At 52.2% G+C, this 22,418-nt stretch overlaps 3 non-coding genes and 1 pseudogene across 3 annotated transcripts; 3 read left to right on the top strand and 1 right to left on the bottom strand.

The window, feature by feature from the left end:
* The window catches only part of LOC120375649, a 276,817-nt pseudogene that overhangs the window by 10,113 nt on the left and 244,286 nt on the right, over positions 1 to 22,418 (bottom strand).
* Positions 3,588 to 3,669, top strand: TRNAS-UGA. Its single transcript has one exon. It is a non-coding gene; the product is annotated as a tRNA-Ser (tRNA).
* Positions 7,127 to 7,199, top strand: TRNAR-UCU. Its single transcript has one exon. It is a non-coding gene; the product is annotated as a tRNA-Arg (tRNA).
* On the top strand, positions 20,315 to 20,397 carry TRNAS-AGA. The gene has a single exon. It is a non-coding gene; the product is annotated as a tRNA-Ser (tRNA).

A 22,418-nucleotide genomic window follows, 5' to 3' on the forward strand; every position in this document is an offset into this window, starting at 1 on the left:
GACTGAAGAAGCTCAACACTTTACTGACTCCATGAATGTTCTCTGTGTCTCTAGGAGTCATGCCTCACTCTTTGGGACTCACTGAACCCTACCGCTAAGCAGGGGATATGATGCCAAAGCCCAGGAAAGGGAGAATATGGGGCCCCAGCACCAGCCATGTGAAGGGGCTGCAGGAGAGGGGCACTGAAGGTGGCACAGGAGTTAAGGCAAAGGGGGCACAGGAGGGGCAGGAGTTAGTATGAGGCAAGTTGGGAGTGCAGGAGCCATCGTAAAGGGGGAGTGGATCGTCCAGGGGCAATGGGAAGTGCCAGTACAAGCTTGCCTAGGCACCATTTCCTAATGCTGGTCTGAGCAACAATTGGAAATGACCCTTCAGTGAGACCAGAACTATAGTGTAGAAAAGCCTCCCTTTGTTAAGTGGCTGTGGCTGAGGTTTAGGAAGACGGGTTATAAAGCAATGGGCATCTTTCTGTGGAGGTTTGATTTTGCCTGCTAGGCCAGGCTGGTGTGTGGTGTCTCCATGGCTGTACTTTCAGTGTCTGATCTGCCCCAGGAGCCAAGTCTAGGGAACATATTCAGAGGCTCTATGCCAGGGTTCCTCAAACTTCCTTTTTCACTACAACCCCTTTTGCAAACAAAAAACAAAAACTTACAGCATGACCCTAGAAAGACACACCAAGATCACTCCTACACTGAGCACAGGCAGAGGAGACAGCCTGAGCCACTGCCCTCGGTTAGGGAGAGGCAAAACCAGAGCTTGAGGGAGTTCAGCCACACAGGTGGTGGGGCTCCAGACTTCTTTGGTTTCAGCCCCAGGCACCCAGCAAGTCTAATGGCAGCCCTGGCGACCCCCATTAAAACAGGGTTATGACTCCACTTTGGGGTCCCCTGACACAGTTTGAGAACCACTCCTCTATACTGAGGGGAGAGAGTTTTCCTGTGGAATTTTGCAGTTAATCCACACTTCCCAAGAGGTGGCAGCTAGTGTCAGTGGGAGAAGCTATATCTGATGGGTGTGCAAGCTGTGGTGTTTACCACATTTAAGCAGTTTAATCAAACCCCATTTTGAAAACCACTCCGTGGTCCTGGGAATGGCAAAGGACCTCGATGAATCAGGGTTTGTCCTTCAAGTCCTGGACATCACACAATTCCATACTCCTGTTGTCATTGGAGGATATTGCTCAGTGTTAGGAGTGCTTAATTGCAGTTTTCTACGTAGTCACTCAGTTCCAAACCCCGTGTTCTCTGCTTATAACCTTCTTTTTTTTTAAAGTTAAACATTTTCATTTCCATTTCTCCATTATGTTCAGGGCTCCTCTATACAGGAGTGCTTTGATATTAATGTAAACACTCAACATTTTGCTGTCCATAATGCACTTAAAAACCACATCAGCAAAGCTGGTCCATCAGCTGAAATCAGTTCCAATCCTCTAAGTGTCTAGTTTATGTTTTCATCAGTTAAACAAAGCGTATCCAGTACGAATAATATTCGCAGATCCCTCTTCTCCAGGAGCTATGTTGTGCAGAAGAACAAGAACCACATCAGTTGCAGTTCAGAATCTGATGACCAAGAGAGCACACGAAGAGTGTTCTGAGGGCTGGAGAAAAATGCCTTCTAGTGAGCTATTGAATGAGCTCATGCCTGTTTAGCTTATCAAAGAAGATTGAAAGGTGACTTCATTGAAGTGTTAGAAGGGGCCTTAATGGAGAGAAAAGATGGGGTATTAAAGGGCTCTTTACTCTACCAGAGAAAGGCGTAAAGACGCAATGGCTGGAAGGTGAAAAGAGACAAATTCATATTACAACTAAGGCACAAATATTCAACATCGAGGATGATTCACCACAGGAACAATCTCTCAAGGAAAGTGGTGGATTCACCATCTCCTGATGTCATTTCATGAAGACTAGCTATCTTCCTGGAATGTGTTTGCCCCAAAAGTAGATATTGTGTCATACAGGAGGCCTGTGATATGCAGGGGTCAGATTAGATGCTCTAATGGTCTCTTCTGGCCATAAAGTCGACTAATTTCTGAAAAACTGAGTGTGCATTGGGAGCAGCATCTGATGTTTTCCTGTCTAGCCAGCTTGCTTCCTCGAACGAACGCTCCTTGAGTGGGGTGATCCACAGGAGTAGCTCAAACCTCCATAGTGCCTGGGCAGGGGCAGGACATTAGCACAGCAAGGGAGGGTGTGGCAGTGACATCACAAAGGCCTTTTGCAGGACCTCAGACTATTGGTCAAAGGTGGTGGGGAGGTGGTGACCTCACAGAGAGATGCTGACATCAGCCAGGCAGGACAGGGTGAGGGCCAGGAAACCTCAGAGACCCTGTGGCTTTGCTTCAGCAAGTCTCCTTCTCCAGGTCTCTCTTTGAGGACTGAGAGAGTATTTGGAGTTCACGGACGTGAGTGCCAGGAGGAACCTCTTTTGAGTTTTCTCCTTCCCTTTTCCTGATTTTACTAGAAAACAGCCATCCCTGTTTAGAAGGTTGAAGCCTCCTCGAGGTTTGAAACCTGTTCAGTCTGATCCATCTGGTGACAGTTGAATTCTAGGCATGGAAAACACGAACTTAAGGAGGCAGAATTTTATTCTGCACCTGGGATTTGTCCCATAGAATCAGTGGGGACATTAGGGTTTGTCCTTTCTGTTTCACCTTTTCCTCCATCCATCCCTCCCTCCTTTCTCTTTGTCTCTTGCTTCTTTTGTCCTTTCACCTGTTCCCCTCCCAACACCAGGAGCGGGGTGTGTGTGTGTGTGTGTGTATATGTGTGTGGGGAGTGCTCTGCAGCTCCCACTGTGGGAGGTCCACCCAAAAATGTGGGGCTGAAATAGTGCTCAGGCAATGATCCCCACCAGTGACCTGGGCCATCCTTTGGGCTCTCTGGTGAGAACCCTCAGCCTCCCGTCCTCAGTCTCTACCCTGATTGGCTGAGCAGGGGTTATTGACAGGAGGAGATTCAGGTCCTTGTTGTTCTCTTTTAAGACCAAGGAAATAAGTCATAACCTGTTATATGTTGACAAATTTGCTGCTTTGCTGCATTAATCGTCTCTGAGCAGTTCATGATTCTCTCTAACATTGCAGTTCTCCTCAAATACTTGCTGAATAATTACTGTGAACTGTTGTTGGTCTGGAGCTCATCTGAGAGCACTTTATTCAGGTCATTCAGTGTTTGAAATTCACGATCTGATCATTAGTTTCAAAATCAGGGCTCTTAGGTCCCTATTCCCAACTCTGCCACTGGCTGGCTGTGTGACCTAAGACAAGTCAATTCTCCTTTCTCAGCCTTAGCTTCTCCTCTCTCAAGTAGGGATAATGATGATCCGCTCCTACCTAGCTCAAGGTGGGTGGAGGATGGGGATCCATTGGAGAGTGTCACTAGGAGTATCAGAGGGGCTGTGTTAGTCTGGATTTGTAAAAGCAGCAAAGACTCCTGTGGCACCTGGCTAAGCAAACAGAACAAACCCCAAATCCCCCCTGTGCTTTGGGAGCCAGGTTTGCTGTGGGAATTCTGTAGTTCAGATGACTTCACGCTTGGGCATTGGGATTATTTACCAGTTTCTCTAGCATTGGGGCAGTTTTGTGCTTACAGCTGTGATGGCCGAGTGGTTAAGGCGTTGGACTTGAAATCCAATAGGGTTCCCCTCCGCAGGTTCAAATCCTGCTCACAGCGAGGCCTGTGTTTTAGCCAGTCTCTCACCTGGGCAATACCTCTGTACAACCCCCTGAGACACTCTCAATTCTCTCCCCACCCCAAGTAAATCCTGTTCTGCTCCTTTCATCGAGATGCCTGGGACACCACCTCACACTGTGTTGTTGAGGGGTTGGGCAAACTCTCAGCACCTGAAGCCTCTGCCACTCACCTGGTGCCCCATAGATCAGCCATAGCCCTGGTTCTGCTCCTCTCTCTAGCATGTGAAAGGAGCTGAGTCAGCGACTCCATGGGAGCTACGGGGCTGCAGAACCAACAGAGAGAAAAAAAGGTGCTCAGTGCCCACTGGCAGCCAGCTCCCCCCCACCCACTACAGGCCTTGCTGACAAGCTCCTCACACTTGCCAGTGATCAGCTGTTCAGTGGGGTGCAGGAGGCGCTGGGGGGGGAGGAGGAGGAGCAGGGAGAGTGGGAGAGGGAAAGGATTGGGGCTGGAAGGTGCAGGGCAGGAAGAGGTGGTAGTGGGGTGGGGGCTTGGGGAAGGGGTGGAGTGGGGACTGGGCCTGGGGAGAAAAGGGGGGATTAGTCCCATACCCCGGATCCCTCTAGGCCGGCCCTGAAGGGAAGCACCGACTATCACAGTGACAATACAACTGACCAGCTTTGCGGGGGAGGCTGAGTGAGATCAGCACTCACCAGGTCTCTTCTCTCCCCACGGTGAGCCAGACACTGCTCTCTCTGGCTCTCACTCTAGCAGCTGGATGCCAGAGCCATTTCCCCACAGGAAGTGCATTGAGTGCCCCTGTGGTGCTGGGGGCTGGCGCTGCTGCTGCCTGTGGGGCTGGCAGGGGCTGATGTCTGCACAGACTCTCAGCTGCCAGGCCGGAGGGCATGTGGGACCTTACCAGACTGGCGCAGTGAAGGCGGGGTTGACAGAGCAATACAGATGCTCTCCAGAGCACGGAGCAGCAGCCGCCCATGCAGCCAGGCAATGAGCATTTCCCACAGCCTGGAGCCGAGGGAGGCGGCAGCTGCTGTTCCAGCTCCTCGAGGACAGGCCCTGTCAGCCAACAGCCACTTCTTACTCCCCACAGCTAAGGGCGTCGGGTTCCTCCAGTGGGGTGTGGAGCAGCGTTCGTTTCCTGTTCACACTCCTCTGCGGTGTGAAAATCGGGAGGAGGCAGAAGCCCCACGTCCCTCCTGAAATGACGCCCAGTGGAAGCCAGGACAACAGGTGGGGCGGCAAGTGGTGGCCAGACTCTCACCGCCAGGGTCTAGTCTAGCTCAGGGTCCAGCTCAACTTCCTCCCCGTGCCACTGGCCCCAGTCCCCTTCCACCACCAGGTCAGCAGGCACTAGGGCAGGAACGGGGTGAGGCAGCAAGTCAAGCTGAGCAAGGCAGGCAAAAGTGAGTCTTGTCTTCATGGGCACCTCACAATGACGTCCTTTTTGTGTAAAACTGCTGCAAAACATCCAGGACAGAAAAGCAACAGGCCAAAATACTGCAATACAGCTGCCAAAGTAGCTCAGTTGGGCGACGTTAGACTGAAGATCTAAAGGTTCCTGGTTCAATCCCAGGCTTTGACAGGTTCTTTCATTCTCTTTGTACAGGGGCAGCTTGTTCTCTGGCAGCCCAGTGGTACTTGCACCCAGGGTGAGCAGAGCTGCTGTGGGGCAAGGCAATTTTGGGGCCCCTTCCATTAAAAAAAGTTGCAATACTGTATTATCATGGGGCCCTGTGGGGTCTGGAACAAATTGCCCACTTGCCTCCCCTCTGGGTGGCCCTGAAAGCGTGTCTCTGATCTTGGGCTCTGCAGTAGGAAAACATAGAATGGGCTTCTGCCCCTAGTTGGCCCACCTGACTTTTAACAAGGAGAGATGGGAGCTGTCTTTCCCAACATGGCAGGAAGAGAGGCAAGGCAGGGTGACCCTCAGGAATGGTGCCAGAGGGCTGCTGGGCAGTGACAGGCAGGGATTGGGGATGAAAACTCCTCTGTGCAGCTGAGCGAGGCAGTACCAGGGAAGGAGTCTGTAAAGTGGCCCTGTGGAAGGTGGCAGGGATTTGGGGGCCCAGGAGGAGGCGCTTGATGTTCAGTGCCTTGGAGCAGCTGGACTTGGCCATGGTGGGTGTTCAGGAAATGCACATTAACAACTCTAGGGTAGCTCAATAGGCAGAGGGTGATTGGAGGAAGGGCCAGGGAAGAATGATGGGGCTGGAGTCTTGTTCTTCACATTCGCGGTGCGAGTACAGAAGGGGCTGGAGCTCCGACCAGGGAGGGCATTTCTGGTGGGCTTTGTGGCACTGGTTACGGCTATATTAGTGTGTATGGTCCCCAGTTAAGGCATGAGAGGGAAGCTCAAAGGCTCCCCTTCCTCTGGACTGCATGATGTTTGGTGTTGGGGGGGATTTTAATTGTGTCAGCCGGCCTGAGCACCGCTGGTCCCGTGTTCCCAACCGTCAGAGGAAACATTTTTACAATGAGCACTACCTGGCGCAGGTCTGTAGTGAGGTCGGCTTGGAGGAGCTCACTCCAGCCACAGAGGGGGTTCACCTTTCTGCAGGGACAGACCAGGACTCGCACTGACCGGATTTATGCTTAGCTTTTTTGTCTTTTGCATGTTGCTTCTCAGATTCTTTCTTAGCCTGACTTGTTACACTTTGGCATAACAGGCCAGAGTTTGTGCACCTTCCTATTATCCTCACTAGGATCTGATTTCCAAATTTTGAGGAATGACTTTTTGCCTCTAACAACTTCCATTATTCGGACGTTTACCTAGAGTGGCGTTCTGCTGGTCGTCCTATTGTCGTTTCTGATTTAGGGCAAACGTTTCATCTGAGCCTCTAATTGCGGCGGTTTTAAATGCTCTGCATGCTGCTTGCAGGCACCTAACACTTGTGACAGCAGCTCCTTTTAATTCCCATCAACCATCTGTACTTATGCCGATAGGTTGACTTTAGGTCTTTAACTTTGAGCGGTAGCTGAGAAGATGGTAAATTGGGCAGAAACCTGTTCGACAAACCTCTTCATTTCCTTGTTATTTCCTGACTTCTTCATTCATCCCCTTTTCCTTATTTCCTGGATGAGGCGGCGGCCTGCCAGGGAGCTCCCTGGCACCTCTGGCTGCCTGGGCTGAAGGCAAGAGGCAGGCCTGGGCGTGGCGAGGCCTCCTGTCCCGGCCTGAGGCCGCAGTGCTTCCTCGTCCCCTTTTCCCACCCACACGGGCAGGCGGCTGCTGCGGGAGAACACGAGGGAGGCTCTCGGGATGCTAGGCAGCGCTGTGTGGCTGTCAGGGAAAAGAGCCTTCTTCTCTAAAGATGGCTGGCAGAAAAGTGGTGCTCAGCTCTGTAAGCGACCTCCCCAGTAGCCTCGCTGCCAGGGGATGCAGACATTTCTGTAAGGTGCAGACAGAGGGTATTTGGCATCCAAGTTAATATGAGAAATATGCATTTAGGAGATTGAATTTCCATTTTTGCACAGGGCCCCAGTGGCCTAATGGACAAGGCAATGGCTTTCTAAGTCAGAGATTGTGGGTTCAAGTCCCATCTGGGGTGAAAAACTGCCTCTACATTGCAAGGAAACCTTGGCCTTATTTTCACCAAGGAAGCTGGGAGATGTTTGAACACAAAATATTGGATCTTGGGAAAAATGCCCCAGAAATGGTATTTTGACAAATGCTTTCTAAACCCATCAGTAGCAAACAATTAATGCTAGTGTTTGTCTGAGACTAGAGGGAAGGGGAGTGTTTACTCCAACACCTCAGTGAGTGAAACAGACAGAAAGAGCAAGGCCGTCCTGAAAGAGAATGGATCTGTCTGGAGACAAAGCAGCCCCTGAGAACGAGCAATGGTGTGAAAAGAAGAGGTTGAAATGTGTTAGATGTTACTTAGTGTTAGAGGGTTTATCCATTCACCCTCCCATTACCGGGTCCTTCTTGCATACACACAGAGCAGCAATACCCAAAGTCCGAAGGTGCAAACAATGAGATGTTTATTAGATTGAACTTCCAGCAAGCAATGATTCCAGTTTCCTTCCTCAGTGTCCCCATCCCAGCCCTGACACCACAGAGCCTTGCCTGTGTCCCTGCTCCCATTCTCCCCCTTAGCAAAACATAGGACATATGGTGACACATTTCCTGATAGGGCCAGGCATCAAGGTGGAAGGTGTTGATATTCCATTTGTCCCACTGCCCCATGCGTAGTGCAGTGCCCTGCACCTTCTCTCATACGGGTGTGTCACACCTGTTCCAATTAGTGTTCCAGACTTCCCACTATAGTGGGCCCAAGAAGGTTGGGTCCAGGTTGTCTAGTACAGGGGGGAGGGGCTTACTCCATTACTTCTAGGTTATTTCTGTAGGCAACGTATCACAAGTATACTTAGCAATACACCAGCCGCTGTAACAATCCACAGCAACACCGAGAGACCTGAGCACTGCCGCATGGTCCAACATCCCGGCCACCACCGAAACACCTCCTCTCCTCCTTCGGCGGGTCAAGCTCTTAACATGCCCAGTTGCTGGCAGCTGCAATGCGCTGCCGCTGCAGGTTTTCGTGCTTTTGTCCATATCATAAGTCCATTGAATGTCCACAGAGAAATGGGTTATTGTCCAAACCAACTTAACCACATGGTGTGGAATCAGGCTGTATGCGCTGGTTCGATTATTCACAGCAGTAAGAGTCACAGATCTATCTGTGCGCCAAAGCCAGAGAGCAGTGTGTAGTGTGGAATTTGGTTAGGGGCTGGTGTAATTGTGCCCCCAATAATACGTACATTTCCAGCAAAACACCTCATACACAGTACACCCAATTGTCCACCCCTTGCCACGGGCCATTGGGTGTGCTCCTCCATGGCCATCAGGGAGGGGCACAGTCAAACATCTTCTCTGGATTTACACCATTTTACACACCCCTCCATTGATTCCCAGCGAGCAAATCCTTCTCATTATTCCCACAGGGCTTGTGGGGCCCACCTTAGCTGCCCATTCACTTCCAGGCACCACAGTAGCTATTACACAGGTGCTGGCCTCCTAGTCGAGCATTTTGAATTTCCACACATCTTCCCCCAGGTCAGCCTTTTGAAGCCATCCCCACCCATGTCATGAGGCTTTATGTTCATTGAAACACAACAATGCTAACAACAAAACAAACACCACAGACAAACAACACAAAACATAGATTCATGGTATTATGGGTTAGTCTTTTGCTGGCACCAGCTTGCTTGTAGAGTGTGTGAAAAACAAAAGAAACAATATCCACACACACACCCCGGTAAAGACAGATTAGTGATTAATAATAATAATACCACTTCTTTTACAAATTTCATTGCTAATTGCAGGAAAAACAGAAGAATTACCTCCAGGCTGTCCTTATTTTGTTCTGTAGTCAGATAGTGAATTACCCCACTCGCGGGTCATTTATGAAATTCATGAGGTGTTGTGCCTCAGTGTCCCCTCTTGTACAACAGACACGGTTTGCAATAGTTTCTCTACTGTACCAAGCTTCAAGATTATTCTTGGGTAATATCTGAGAGACAGCTTTAGCACTGTACGTATGCACGCACACACACACACACAGAGAAACACACACTCCTTAGGGTTAACCTGTCCCCCTTATTTTCAAGCTTGACTTGTTTTTTCACCTCCCTTTCCTGGAGGGCCACAGTCTGAGTCTTCTAGTAGCTTGTTTGCTGACCAGATGTATTTATTATTTGCAGCTCCTTTATGCTGCTACTTATGGGCAGTTCTCTCCTTCCCCCATCAGCTAGGTCATTTGCATTCACACAGGCTTTCGGGCTTGCTTTTGGGTCCAAAACCATCAGCAGCTCAGAGACTGTCTTAAAAGGGACACAAACAACTTCCACCCGAGTTCTGATTACTTTCCACTTTCATCTTCTGCTTCAAAACACACAGATCTGAAAAAGAAACCACAACCTATTGCGGCTCCCTTTGGAGTCCTAATAGGGTTTGAGCTAAGTACCATGTTTTGTTTGCATTCCTTTTACCCTTCTCAATATACACTGCACACATCCTGGGAAAACGCACATTCCTTTCATAGTTTAACCTTCATAACATTATATTACAAACCATAAGTCTCAGTTTAGGTTTTTAAAACCTTACACAATTACATACAAAAAATTTTGTCTAACATCCCTTGCACTGCAATAATTTTTTTTTACACAACTGTACCCCGATTACACTTCCATCTTGTACAACCAGGGACAGCCAGGGGCAGGCAAGTTAAGTGCCAATAGAAACCCGGACATTCCTTTAGTGATATTGCTTACATTACCCAGGAGTCAAATCATTTTGATGAGATTATCTCTCCGCCTGCTGCCTGCAGTCATCCCGTATTGACCATTTCTGTGGGAAAGGGCCCATTTCCCCTCAGAATGGCTGTAAAGGCTTCTCAGGACAAAACACAGTGGTGGTAGTAGGCACTTTACCTGACCCTCTTGTATAATTTAATTACGAAGCTTCCATCCAACGTGAGTGCGCAGAGCTGCACATACAGTTACATTTATATAACTGGGTTTTATTAGTAATCCAAAAACTGCCTTCTTGTAACACCACAACTGTTGCCTTTTACTTTTTCCACAACTCCCAAATGTTTACTTTCCTCCAAACTCTGTATTATTAATTTTTGCAAAACCCTGGGCGGCTGCACTGCAGTGCTGGGGTGACTCTGCAGGGGGAGAAGCTGCCGTGGAACAATGTAGAGCAGGTGCAGGAAGGAGCCGGGGTCACTATTCACATTCTGAACTGCACAATTTTCCAAATTTGGGAATGTCCAAGAACAATTCTAAGGGGAAGGTGAATGCAGAGCAGTGACACTGGAGGTGCCCAGACCTGCAACGGGGGCGGTGTGGAAATTAATAATGGGAAGATCATTTGCGAAATTAGTCGTCACTGACAAGATTTGTCTCTGTTCCTATTTCACGCTATGGTGTTATTTAGCAGAATCAGGACATAGTATTACTATATTAATTAAACACTTAATTTTATTTAACTAAGCCAAAAACTTAGTGTCACTTATTTTTCTCTGTCCTAGCAAGAACTAAATGAATTTTGTGACTTTCTGGAAAGTGCAGCGAGATTAAATGTGGGAATTCAGTCTCTGTGTTTGTGAGCTTATGTTTTCCTCTCACTGGTCCGTGCCTGCATGGAAATACCAAGCGGGATCTAAGGGCTGGTGTCGGCGGGGCACAGGGGTGTTTGCAGGTGGGGTGGGGTCTCAGGTGCAAGGGGCGGGGCAGGGCGTTAGTCTCCCCCAGCTGGTGGTTCACGCCCTGCCCATGGTGTTGCAATGACAGAGGCTGCCCAGGCTGCACTTGTGCGAGTTCCCCACTCGTGGCCGCGCAGAGGCTGCAGGAGACAGGCAGGGGCAGCAGGGAAGTGGCGACACAGGAGCTCTCAGCAGCAGGGTGAAGGACAATGCCGTGGAGCGGCAGCGACGCAGAGTGAACAGGGCAAACCGAGAGCCAGTTGAAGGAGTGTCGGCAGCAGAAGCTGAGGTTTCGCTTGATGCCTTCCCTTCCCTCCCCCACCCCTGGGGCTTTGCTGCCCAAGGGGAGTGGGGTTTGGGGGAAGGAGAGCGGAGGGTCTGTTGAAGGAACATTGGATTGGCCTGTCACACTGCAAGGCGAGAAACTGAGGCACAGCACTGCCCAGCGTACTCTGGGGTGGGGGGTTGCTGATGAGCGTAGATGTGAATGTGGTTGTGGGTTTTTCCCAAACTCAGGCTAGATTCTCTTTCCCTTTTAATAGAAGTTCTCATTGGCTCTCTGCCCGCGCAGAGCTGGGGAGTGGGGGCCTGTTGCCTTTTCCCCAGGCAGAAGGGTGACACCTGCCTGGCAAGTGAGGGTCGGTTTGGGTGACCCCCACTCAGGGCAGGCTCAGGGCGGGTCTCTGCCCTTTACTCAGCCCAGGAGAAGTTTTTTGCACTAACATCCCAAGTGTGCAAGTCCGTCCCATAGAGCAGCCTCATAGGGTGACCTTAAAGCAACTGTGGAAAGCGGGACGGGGTGGGGGTAAGAGGCTCCTATATAAGAAAAAGTCCAGCCAAACCGGCCTGTCCCTTTAAACATGGGACATCTGGTCACCCTGGAGCAGCCCCGCACTCCTGCTCCCCGGTTGGTGCGTTTGTGACCCGGGGGCTGAAGCCGACGCGAGAAAGGGAAATGAGCGAGCTCGGAGCTCTCCGGCGCCACCTGCTGGGAGCAGAGGGCAATGACTGAGCGATGTCCTGGCTAATTTAAATATCACCTGGTTCTCTGGGGTGGCTCCACTGGAGAGCTGGGGCGTGGCCTGAGTGTGGCAGCACCTTATTTGCATATTAAAAGCGGCAGTTTGGGGCCATTGGGGTAAAATATGAGTAAGTTTTGGGGTTGGGCCCCACATGTTTAGTGCAGGCTGTGGGGAGCCGGGCTGAGCAGAGCCTGCCCCGACGGGGAGTGTGGTCACCCTGAGCTGGGAGCGTGTGGCCAGACATGGGAAGGGACTGCAGGGGTTGGTGGTGGGAAGCAGAAAGTTTCCCCTTTTTTGCGTGCCTGGGCAGGGTTTTTGTTACCTAATGCAGAGCAGCGGTGGGGAGGGAATTGAGACTCTGCTTTGGGGTTGCTGTGGGGTGTGACACGAGCCACCCAGTGCGGCCTGCTGCTGTGGGGCATAGGACAGGTGGGGGCGGGGCTGTTTGGGTGCTTGAGATCACGGGCGGTTCCTGGTTGGCTGGTGCCGGCCTGCCTAGTGTTTTCTGACAGCTGATCTCCCATTGGCCCTAGCCCGGGGCGGGTCTCTGAAAGCTGGTCTCCCATTGGGCCCTCCCCACCTGACGTTTCCGACAGGCTCATCTCCCATTGGTGACGTTGTCTGACAGCGACGCGGGGCGGAGCCGCCAGGGCCTTGTGCGCTCAGAGCTCAGCGCCGCCTGCGAAGCGGCGCGAGGCCGCGCGGGCGGCTCCCGCTGCCGGGCGGAGGGACCGAGACCGCAGCCGCGGCGCCGCCTCCCGCCTGGCGAGAAGCCGCAGCGCCGGGGGGGTCACAGGGCGCGATGCGCTTCCGCGCGCGGCTGTTTCCTGCCGGTCGCGGGGTGACGGGTCCTGCCCGGGGCAGCCGCGGGGTCCCGATGGCAGCGGGGGGCTCTGGCGTCCGCCCGCCCGCGGCGGCTGGGAGCTGCAGGGCCCCTGCACTGGCCGGGGCTGCGGCTCCTCCTCACCCGGTGACTGGGAGCTCCGGGCTCCGCCTGCGGTGTCTGAGCGCCGGGGCTCCTCTCCTGCCCAGGGCGGCCGGGCTCCCGGGCTGCGGCTCTCCTCACCCCCGGTGACTGGGAGCTCCGGGCTCTGCCTGCGGTGTCTGAGCGCCGGGGGCTCCTCTTCTGCCCGGGGCGGCCGGGAGCTCCAGGGGCTGCGGCTCCTCCTCACCCCCGGTGACTGGGAGCTCTGGGCTCTGCCTGCGGTGTCTGAGCGCCGGGGCTCCTCTCCTGCCTGGGGCGGCCGGGAGCTCCCGGGCTGCGGCTTCTCCTCACCCCGGTGACTGGGAGCTCCGGGCTCTGCCTGCGGTGTCTGAGCGCCGGGGGCTCCTCTCCTGCCCGGGGCGGCCGGGAGCTCCCGGGGCTGCGGCGCTGCAGGGTCTGTGAGCAACGACGTGGGGCTGCGGGGCCCTCCCACCATCAAGGCCTGTTGGGAAACCCTGGGTCCATCCGCAGTGGCTGGGAGCTCTGGGGTCACTCGTAGGAGCTGCAGGGTCCATAGGCAGTGGGGTGGGGCTGGGGGGCTCCCCGCCACCCATGGCTGCTGGGAGCCCCAGGGTCTGCCTGTGGGAGCTGTGGGAGACGAGGGGTTTGGGGTGGGGAGGGCTCCAGGCTGCAGGGTGGGGCCGCGGGATTCGCAGTGCAGGAGGGGGCTGTGGGTTGAGGCAGGGGGTCGGGGTCCAGGACGGGGTGATGGCTCTGGGGTGGGGGCAGGGATGAGGTTCCAGGTGTGGGAGGAAGCTCTGGGCTGGGGCAGGGGTGAGGGCTCTGGGGTGCAGAGGGCTCTGGGTTTGGGGGTTCAGGGCTGGGGCAGTGGGTTGGGGTGCAGACGTACCTCAGGCGGCTCCTGGTCAGCGGCGCAGCAGGGGGGACCTACTGGCCATTTCCAGGGCGCAGCGCGGTGCACTAGGGACCAGCCTGCCTGAGCCCCGCAGCATGGCTGACCGGAGTTATAACCCGGTCACCTGACTGGGAGCTCCATGGTCCCCCTGTCACATGTGGTTGCTGGGAGCTCTTGGATCCACCCACAGCAGCTGGGAGCTGTGGGGTCCATCCGTGGTGGCATGGGCCTGTGGGAGCCCCTTCCAACACTGGTGGCTGATAGCTGTGAGGCCCCCACCGGCCGACAGCTCCAGTCTTGCTGGCCCAGGGCTGAGGTGGAAAATGTCACTGAGATCTCTGAAAGTCACAAATTCTGTGACCCCCTTTATATAATCTTAGCCTTAATAGTTGTTGACTGTCTCTCTCAATCTAGTGGTCTGCTCTAGCGCGGATGGGACAGGGAAGACAGAAGCTCACCCCCCAACACAGGTTTGGGCAGAAATGGCTCTTGGGCTATTTGCTGTGCATGCAGAGGACTTGTCCAGGCCGGTGGAGCAGCTCAGCCAGATGAGGAGCTGGAAGAAGGAGACCTGAGCAGCCTGGACATCCCTCTTTTTCTCCACAGCCACTGCCTGTCAGCAGGATTCCTCCTCCTTCTCCTCAGTGAGACCAAATCTAAGCACCTAGATAGCTGGTCTGTCCGCTGCACCCCAATGCCTGAGCCTCCCTGCCAAAGTCCTGCACCTGGCTCCAGAGAATTGTCTCACATCTCACTGGGAACTCGACTTCATGTGCCCAGAGAGTCTCGGCCCCACTCAGTAGAGGACCTGAGAAACACAGTGTCTGCCTTTGCCAAATCAGTGCTTGGAAAGGTTTTGTTTACGTGGCCTAAGGAATAAGGCGTCTGACTTTGGATCAGGTAATTGAGGATTCGAGTCCCTTCGTGGTTGTGCTTGTGTAGTTTAACCTTTGTGCTGAATGTCCTGCTCCTTTCAGGGCTGGAACCTCTTCTTGGCTGCTCAGGACAATGCTCTGGCTTCAGCTAGAGCCCCGGGAAGGAGTTGCGGGTTGGGTGTCACAAATGCTGGGGCATGAGCCCCAGGTGCTTCCGGTCTCCCCTTTGCCGTTCCTGACTTGCCAAAGAAACTGGGCGGCTGCCCGGGCTAGAGTGTGGAGCAGTTTCCCTCTTCCAAGTGTGCGCCTGTCCCTGTGCTTGAGGGGATTGCTACATAGCACCTTCAGAGCCTGGGTGTTCCTCTGCTTCTCACCAGCTGGGGAAAAGCCTCTTGGGGAAAAATCTCCTGCCGCACTGCAAAAGTGAGCACCTTGAGTGGGACCAGTCAGAGGCCCATCCATGGGGCTGGCCCTGCTTTCCCACCATCTTGTGATGTTGGCCGCAGAGCATCAGCAGCTGGCTGTTGGTGGTTTTCAGTGGGGGTTCTGCATGGCAGGGAGCAGTCTGGCCGGGTGTCTCTGTGGCTGTCTGCTGGCCACGCATAGGCATGGTTCTCCCCTCCTCTTGCCTTACCCTTGGTTGCTCTGTGGCTTTTAAGCTTCCCTTGGAGCTGTCAGCACCAGCCACCTCTGTCCTAGGTGCCCAGAGGAGGAGAGGTGCTGGGCTCCAGCCTGGGACTCTTCCTCCCTCCTGCCTTTCCCTGACTATGGAACCTGGCCCTGACACTCCTTTCTTCAAGCGCCATGTGGGCAAGAGGAAGAGTGTGGTAGAAAGCACAAGGGCCAAACTTGTGGGCATCAGAAATCCCAAACACCCAGTCAAACCACAGCCACTTCTAGACCCCATTCCAACCAAAGACGTGGGTATGAGTCACTCAGCACAAGGTAAACAACTCATTCTTAGACAGCTGGAGATAGGAAAGCACTTGGATCTCCAGGGATTTACCACAAGGTCCCACTGAGATTTGAACTCAGATTTCAGCATGCCAAACATTACACCATGGGCCCAGCTTGTGCTAGTTTCTCTGAACATTGGTGACCCTATTGTTGGTGTCACTAGGCATAAATCTAGGTAACTCAGGAGGATGGCTTTGGGCCTATGTGACCCAAAGTACCTTTATGTAAAGTGCTTTGTTAGCCTTACTAAACTTTTGTAACCTCTTGTGTTATGTGCTGACTTCTGGCAGCTGCAAGACTGCTTGACACTAGATGTAGCCAATACTAAATAAGATAGGTGGAAAGCAGATGCTGTAATTAAAGTTATATGCATGAGAACGTAGCCTCCACGGTGGGAAAGTACCGATAACTGTTAACAGAAGAGGTACTAATGAGCTAAAGTGGTTTTGCCAAGTATGATTTAACCTGTTTAGTGTAATTGCTATTGCAAAGTGTATTTGGTACATGGGAATAGACAGGAGGGGCAAGAAGGGGGTAAAGGGGATGAGGAGTGTGGGAATGGAAATGCTTAGCTGAAATCATGTATAAAGAGAGAGAGCTGTTTGTATCTGTGTGCAGGATTTGAGATTGCTATGTCTCCCTTGCACCTTATTTGGGCTCAAATAAACCTGGTTTTGCTTCTCCACCCTGGTGTGTTAATTAATGTGGCGCATACCGGGCAACGAACCCCCACTGTTGCTGTCCTCGGCCCTCTGTGCCGGCAACACTATCATAGAATAGCAGGGTTAGAAGGGACTTCAGGAGGTCATCTAGTCCAACCCCCTGCTCAGAGCAGGGCCAAGCCACAGACAGATTTTTATCCCAGATCCCTAAATGGCCCTCTCAAGGGCTGAGCTCACACACCTGGGTTTAGCAGTCCAATACTCAAACCACTGAGCTCTCCCTCCCTCACAGGCCCAGCTTGTGTAAGGGACTGTTGGCCCTTTACTAAAACTGAGTGGGGTTTTTTGGTTGACTAGTTCCCAGTCCCAATAGAAGGGGGAAGGGTCAATGGGAAATCAGGACCCTGAGACTGACATGCCCCTGGGGCAATGGTCACCAACTGGTAGGGAACAAGTGAGAATTTGTTAATGAGTAAAATTCCTGGTGAAAATTGGCAAAGCTGTGGAGAGTTTGAAAAGGTCCAGTGAATTTACACATGAAGATACAAACAGAGAGACAACTAGAGAGAAAGAGAACATCACAGACTGCACAGGTCCACACAGACATAAACAAAAACCAAACCCGCACAGCACACAGAGCCATAGACACATAAGGGAAAGTCACACAAAACAGAGAACAAATCCACACCAAAAAATACAGCAAAAGCCCACAACAGGAAAGCACAAAAACCACATACCAAAATAATACTTAGCAAAAAACAATCTGCATGCAAAAGTCACACACACACACACACACACACAAAACTATGCATGTCATCCACAAAAATCACACAGGACCCACATGCACAGCAACACGACAGACAACAAAAACCCAACGTACAGAAAGCCAGGCAGGGTTTGAGTCTCACAGTGAAGAGGGTGAGCACACAGGTGGTTTGGGGAGCAAAGACTGAGGGGGAGTCGGGGGCAGTGCTCTGGGCTCTGCTCGACCCCTCCTGACACAGGCGGCTGCTGGAGAGCAGAGCCTGGTAGATCTGTGGAATCTGCCCTGCTCTCTGTAAAGCAAGGGGACCTCGGTGTCTTCTGAGCTGCAATTGTATTTTCTGCAAGGCAAAATGATTGGCAGAAGCCATTTGCTTAAAGGAAACTAGTGCTCTAGGTGAGGTTTGAACTCACAAGCTCAGCATTGCTCCACTCAGCCCTGCTATTATAAGTCCTGTGCCCTAACCCATTGCACCTCTGGGGCTTACTTAAGGGTCTTGTCTCCTTGATTCATGGATGGATTCGGGGTTGAGGGGGTTGCATTAGCGAAAACAAATCCATATTAATGGCTGCAGAATTGCAGCAGCAGAGGTGGGGAGTCTCCTTCCATGTGATAGAGCTGGTTCCCCCTTCCGTTGCTGAGGGGAAGGTTGGTGCTTTGAGCCCACCCGGTGCTGGAACATCCCATGGGTGAGATTAACGGGACTCTTGAGAAGAGAACGGCGGGGAAGTCTTTTCTATCCCTGTCTAGCTCCATTGGTCTCCTGTGGCCCTTTCGGCTCTGCTCCCCTGTTGGGGAGATGCAGAGACAAGCCCCATCTGGGTGAGTCACCGAGAGGCTGTGTCCCATGGCGTGTGTGGGGGAGAGGGGGAGGGGTGGGATGGGGCTCAAGGGGAGAAGGTTGTATGTGACAGTGTGTGGGGGTTGGGGAGGGTGTGTTCCTTAGGATAGAAATGATGGAAAACACAGGGGCAGTTGCAGTGAAGCCCCGTGTCTGAGTGTTATGACCCTGTGTGGTGCTGCCATTCACCTTCCCCTCCTATGGGCTCAGCTTTCATTGAATCCAGCATTTTTTCACCTGTCCTCACCACAGAGGTGTCCCACATGCCTCAACTACCGAGTGTCCCTCTTAGACACGCCGAGGACTGGAACTGATTTCAGCTGCTGGACAGCTCTGCTGAGTCTTTATTCATTTGCACAGGAAAATGCTGAGTGTTTAAATTCATTTCAAGCCCCTGCCCCATTCAGCGAACTCCTGAACATACTGGAGATGGGTCTGGAAATTGATTTTCCTTTGAAAAAGTTTTTAAAGGGAATCACTTGGATTGGAACTACAAACCTATTATCCGACAAGGAAACATTCACCCACTGACCTACACTCTCAACAAAGAGTATCATGTATAGCCCAGAGCAGGACCAGTTTTTAACCTGGGGGTTAGTAAACTTTATCTCTATACAAACACCACAGCTTACAAACTCCCCACCCCCGCTCCGTGTCACCAGAGCACAACAACAACTCTCCTTGGGGCACACACAGCTCCCAGCTCCCTGCCCGTCAGTCTCTCCAGCGTTGCTCCAATCCCTTAAAGCAGGGTCTCAACCTCAATTTACCTTAGGGCCAGTGCCAGTCCTCCAGTCCTCCCAGTGGGCCAATAATGTCACTCATACTGCCCAGAACCCGCCCCCCAAAACTCCACCCCCCCACCTGCCTAAGGCTCTGGGAGGGAGTTTGAGTGGGGGGAGGAGGTCTGGGGTGCAGGCCCTGGGTTGGGGCTGGGGATTGGGGTGCAGGCTCTGGGAGGGAGTTTGGGGTGGGAGTGAGTATATGAGGATGGGGTGGGGTGCAGGCTCAGGAGGGTCAGGAGTGTGGTGCTTACCTGGGGCTCCAAGGTGGGGCAGGCTGGGGGGCCTCCGTGTGCTTCTGCCCCCAGGCATCACCCCCGCAGTGTCCCATTGGCTGCGGGGGCAGCGCGCGGAGGCACAGCCCCACCCTGCCCTGCCATGGGGAGGGGCCGGCAGCCACTGGAGCGAGCAGGCAGATGCTGCTCAGCTCCGCTGCACTGCTGGGGTCCCTGGCAGGGAGCGCCTGGGGGCAGCAGGTGCGGCTAAGGGAGTGACCTGGTCCCAAAACTGCTGGAGCCCCACGGGCGAGACCTGGGAACCAGGACTGCCAGCCAGACAAACACCTTTAAGAGGAGGCGTCCCTCTGCCTGTCAAAAACTGATCGTCCTCCTTCAGTTCAGTGACAGCCTGAATTGTTCCTTATCCCGCCAGAGCCAGAGGACTGAAAGCAGCAACATCCAACCCCGTGTAGCTCGGGAATGGACATAAACACTCCCTGGTATCTGAGGAGATGTTCAGCTTTGCCCTTGGTCAACTACAAGGCTAAAGGGAAAGGAGGTGGCACCAGGTATAAAGAGTGAAACACGACACATCATAGTTATGCCCACGGTGGCTGCAAAATCTTTTGATGTACTTCTTCTTATCAGCAGTGTATTGTTTTCTCTGGAGTCTAGACCTTGACTATACCTTGGCCAAGAAATTTGTACTCTGATAAAATAATCGACTGCCCCTGGTGAAGGCAATGGACTTGACACCCACTGGGGTGTCCCAACAAAGGTACAAGTACTAACAACAGTGGCTGCCTTTTAGCCATAGATTTTAATCGGGGCAATAAATTGAAACAAACCCCTGTTAAATCATTTCTCAGCCCGAGTCCTTCACCCACATTCCCTGGAGCATTGGGCCACCATGTGGACGTTTCATTTCTGACCTCAGTTTCACACAGAGACAAAATTTCCTTTGCACAGATCCATGAACAGCAAAATCTTCCTGTGTCTCTGGTCTGAGCCAGGGCATTTGATTCCAGTGAACCCTTCTCTCCTGCAATGGCGATGGTCAGACAGAGGACGTGGCACCTGCATCACTGGCAGGAGATATTGGCTCGGCTCTTTCTTTCTGCTGCTGTTCGTAGACCATGAAACATCAAGGGTGGAATGCAAGGCTGAGTTCATGCACCAGCCCTCAGTGCCCTAGAAATCCTGCCCCTGCTATTGGAATGATGTGCTGGAGATTTGAATAGGAAAGGGACTGTCTGAATTGTCAGAGTGGGGAATGAACAACAATCTACAGCAATGTCATTCACACAAACACACTCTCATCCTGCTCCAACCAGAAGGGAAATGGGCAGGAATTCTCGCTGTTCAGCCAAGGACACTCTTACACTAATGCAGCCATGAGTGTGCTGGGGAAGCTGGTCTGAGCAAACAATTTGAAGCGACAATTCAGTGAGAACAGAATCATCATGTAATAGAACACCTGTAGATTAAGTAGTTGTGGCTGAGTGGTTAAGGCAATGGATTAGAAATCCATTGGGGGTCTCCCTGTGCAGGTTCAAATCCTGCTAACTATGCAAGCGCTGTGCTGCTGTTGTTATTATTGTAGTCTTAGTGCCTGACCATCCACAGTGCGAACTGGAGATAAATCTAGTTTCACTCTGTCTACACTTAAAATGCTGCTGTGGCACTGCTATAGCACTTTGGAGTAGACAGTGACTGGAGGGGTTTTCCCATCCCTGTAATAGCTACATGGACAAAACCATTCTTCCTTTTCTTTAGCACTATCTAACCAGGGCTTAGGTCACCTTAACTCTATGGGTTGGGTTGGGTTGGGGGGGTCACACCCTGAGAGACGTCGCTCTGCCAGTTCAGTGCCCAGCGTACACCAGCCCTTAGATCCCTCTTGGTATTTCAATGCAGGCACTGACCTGTGAGAGGAAAACATCAGCTCACAAACACAGAGACTGAATTTCCCACATTTAATCTCGCTGCACTTTCCAGAAAGTCACAAAATTCAATTCATTCTTGCTAGGACAGAGAAAAAATAAGTGACACTAAGTTTTTAGCTTGGTTAAATAAAATTGTTTAATTAATATAGTAAAATCTGTACTGATTCCTCTAATTAACACCACAGTTTGAAATAGGAACAGAGACAAATCTTGTCGGTGATGAATAATTTCGCAAATGATCTTCCCATTATTAATTTTCACGCTGCCCCCACTGGAGGTCTGGGCATCTCCAGTGCCATTGCTCTGCATTCACCTTCCCCTTAGACTTGTTCTCGGACATTCGCCTTCCTCTGCAGCGTGGGGCACAGGTCACTTGCTGGAGGATTCCCTGCACCTTGAGGTCTTTAAGCCACCATCTGAGGACTTCAATAACTCAGACATAGGTTATGGGTTTGTTACAGGAGTGGATGAGTGAGATTCTGTGGCCTGCATTGTGCAGGAGGTCAGACTAGATGATCATAATGGTCCCTTCTGACCTTAAGTCTATGAATCTATGAATCTATTCCCAAATTTGGAAAACTGTGCAGTTCAGAATGTGAATAGTGACCTCGTCTCCTTCCTGCACCTGTTCTACATTGCTCCACAGCAGCTTCTCCCCCTGCAGAGTCACCCCAGCACGGCAGTGCAGCCGCCCAGGGTTCAGCAGGGGCCCCTGGCAAGGACAGTGGGTGCAGCTAACAGCCCGGTGTGCCTGGCAGTGAGGCAGCTGTAAAAGCAACCTCCCCAAGAAGGACAGAGACTGAATTCCCCAACTTTAACATCATGACCCCCTGTAGAAAGCCACACGTGTCAGTTGTATTTTCACAGGGAGATGCAAAAATCAAATGACACCAATTTTTAAGTTGAGGAGATAGTTATTAACCTCCCAAAACTATACTAAAGATCCCTCAACATAACACCTGAAGGTGAAATATGAACAGAGACAAACCTTGTCAGCAAGGCTCATTTCCCAAACGATCCTCAAAAAGTTACTAATTCCCACCCCTCCTCCACAGGAGCTCTGTGCAGTGTAACTGTTCTGCAGGCAGCTTCCCATTAAATGCTGTTGTGGGACATTCCCAGACCTGGAAATGTACCAACGACAGAATTTGAAGAAGCAAACCTGGCTCCCGCACCAGGCGGGATTTGAGTGTTTGTCCCTGTCATTTAGTCTTTGTCAATAGAACAGGCGCCATGGGCAGGACTCAGGCTCTGCTTGAGGATCCTGGCACAGGGGCTGGTGGGGGAGAAAGGATTGTAGATTCTCACCTGAGCTCTGGAGAGGAGGTAATAATTGAAGGGGGCATTTTTGACTCCTCCCCTCCTCAGTGTCCCAGGGCTGGAATTCTGGAATATATATATTCTGTCTGCAAACACACACACCCTCCCCCGGGGCGGGCTGCAGCGCTCGCTGGGGCTGTCTCCAGTGGCTGAAGTTGCCTCCATCTCTGCTTTACCTGGGGGGTGGGGGGGAGACAAAGAGAGGAGATGGTCCCAGGGTGTGAAAGCAAATTAGGGGGCTGGGAAAGGACTGTTTGGAAAGGTGGGTTTTTTGCGAGGGGAGGGGAGGTCATTCTTGTATTGGACCAGCTTCCGGTGGGGAGAGA

Source organism: Mauremys reevesii, linkage group 12, assembly GCF_016161935.1.
Source record: "Mauremys reevesii isolate NIE-2019 linkage group 12, ASM1616193v1, whole genome shotgun sequence".
Taxonomy (NCBI): Eukaryota; Metazoa; Chordata; order Testudines; family Geoemydidae; genus Mauremys; species Mauremys reevesii.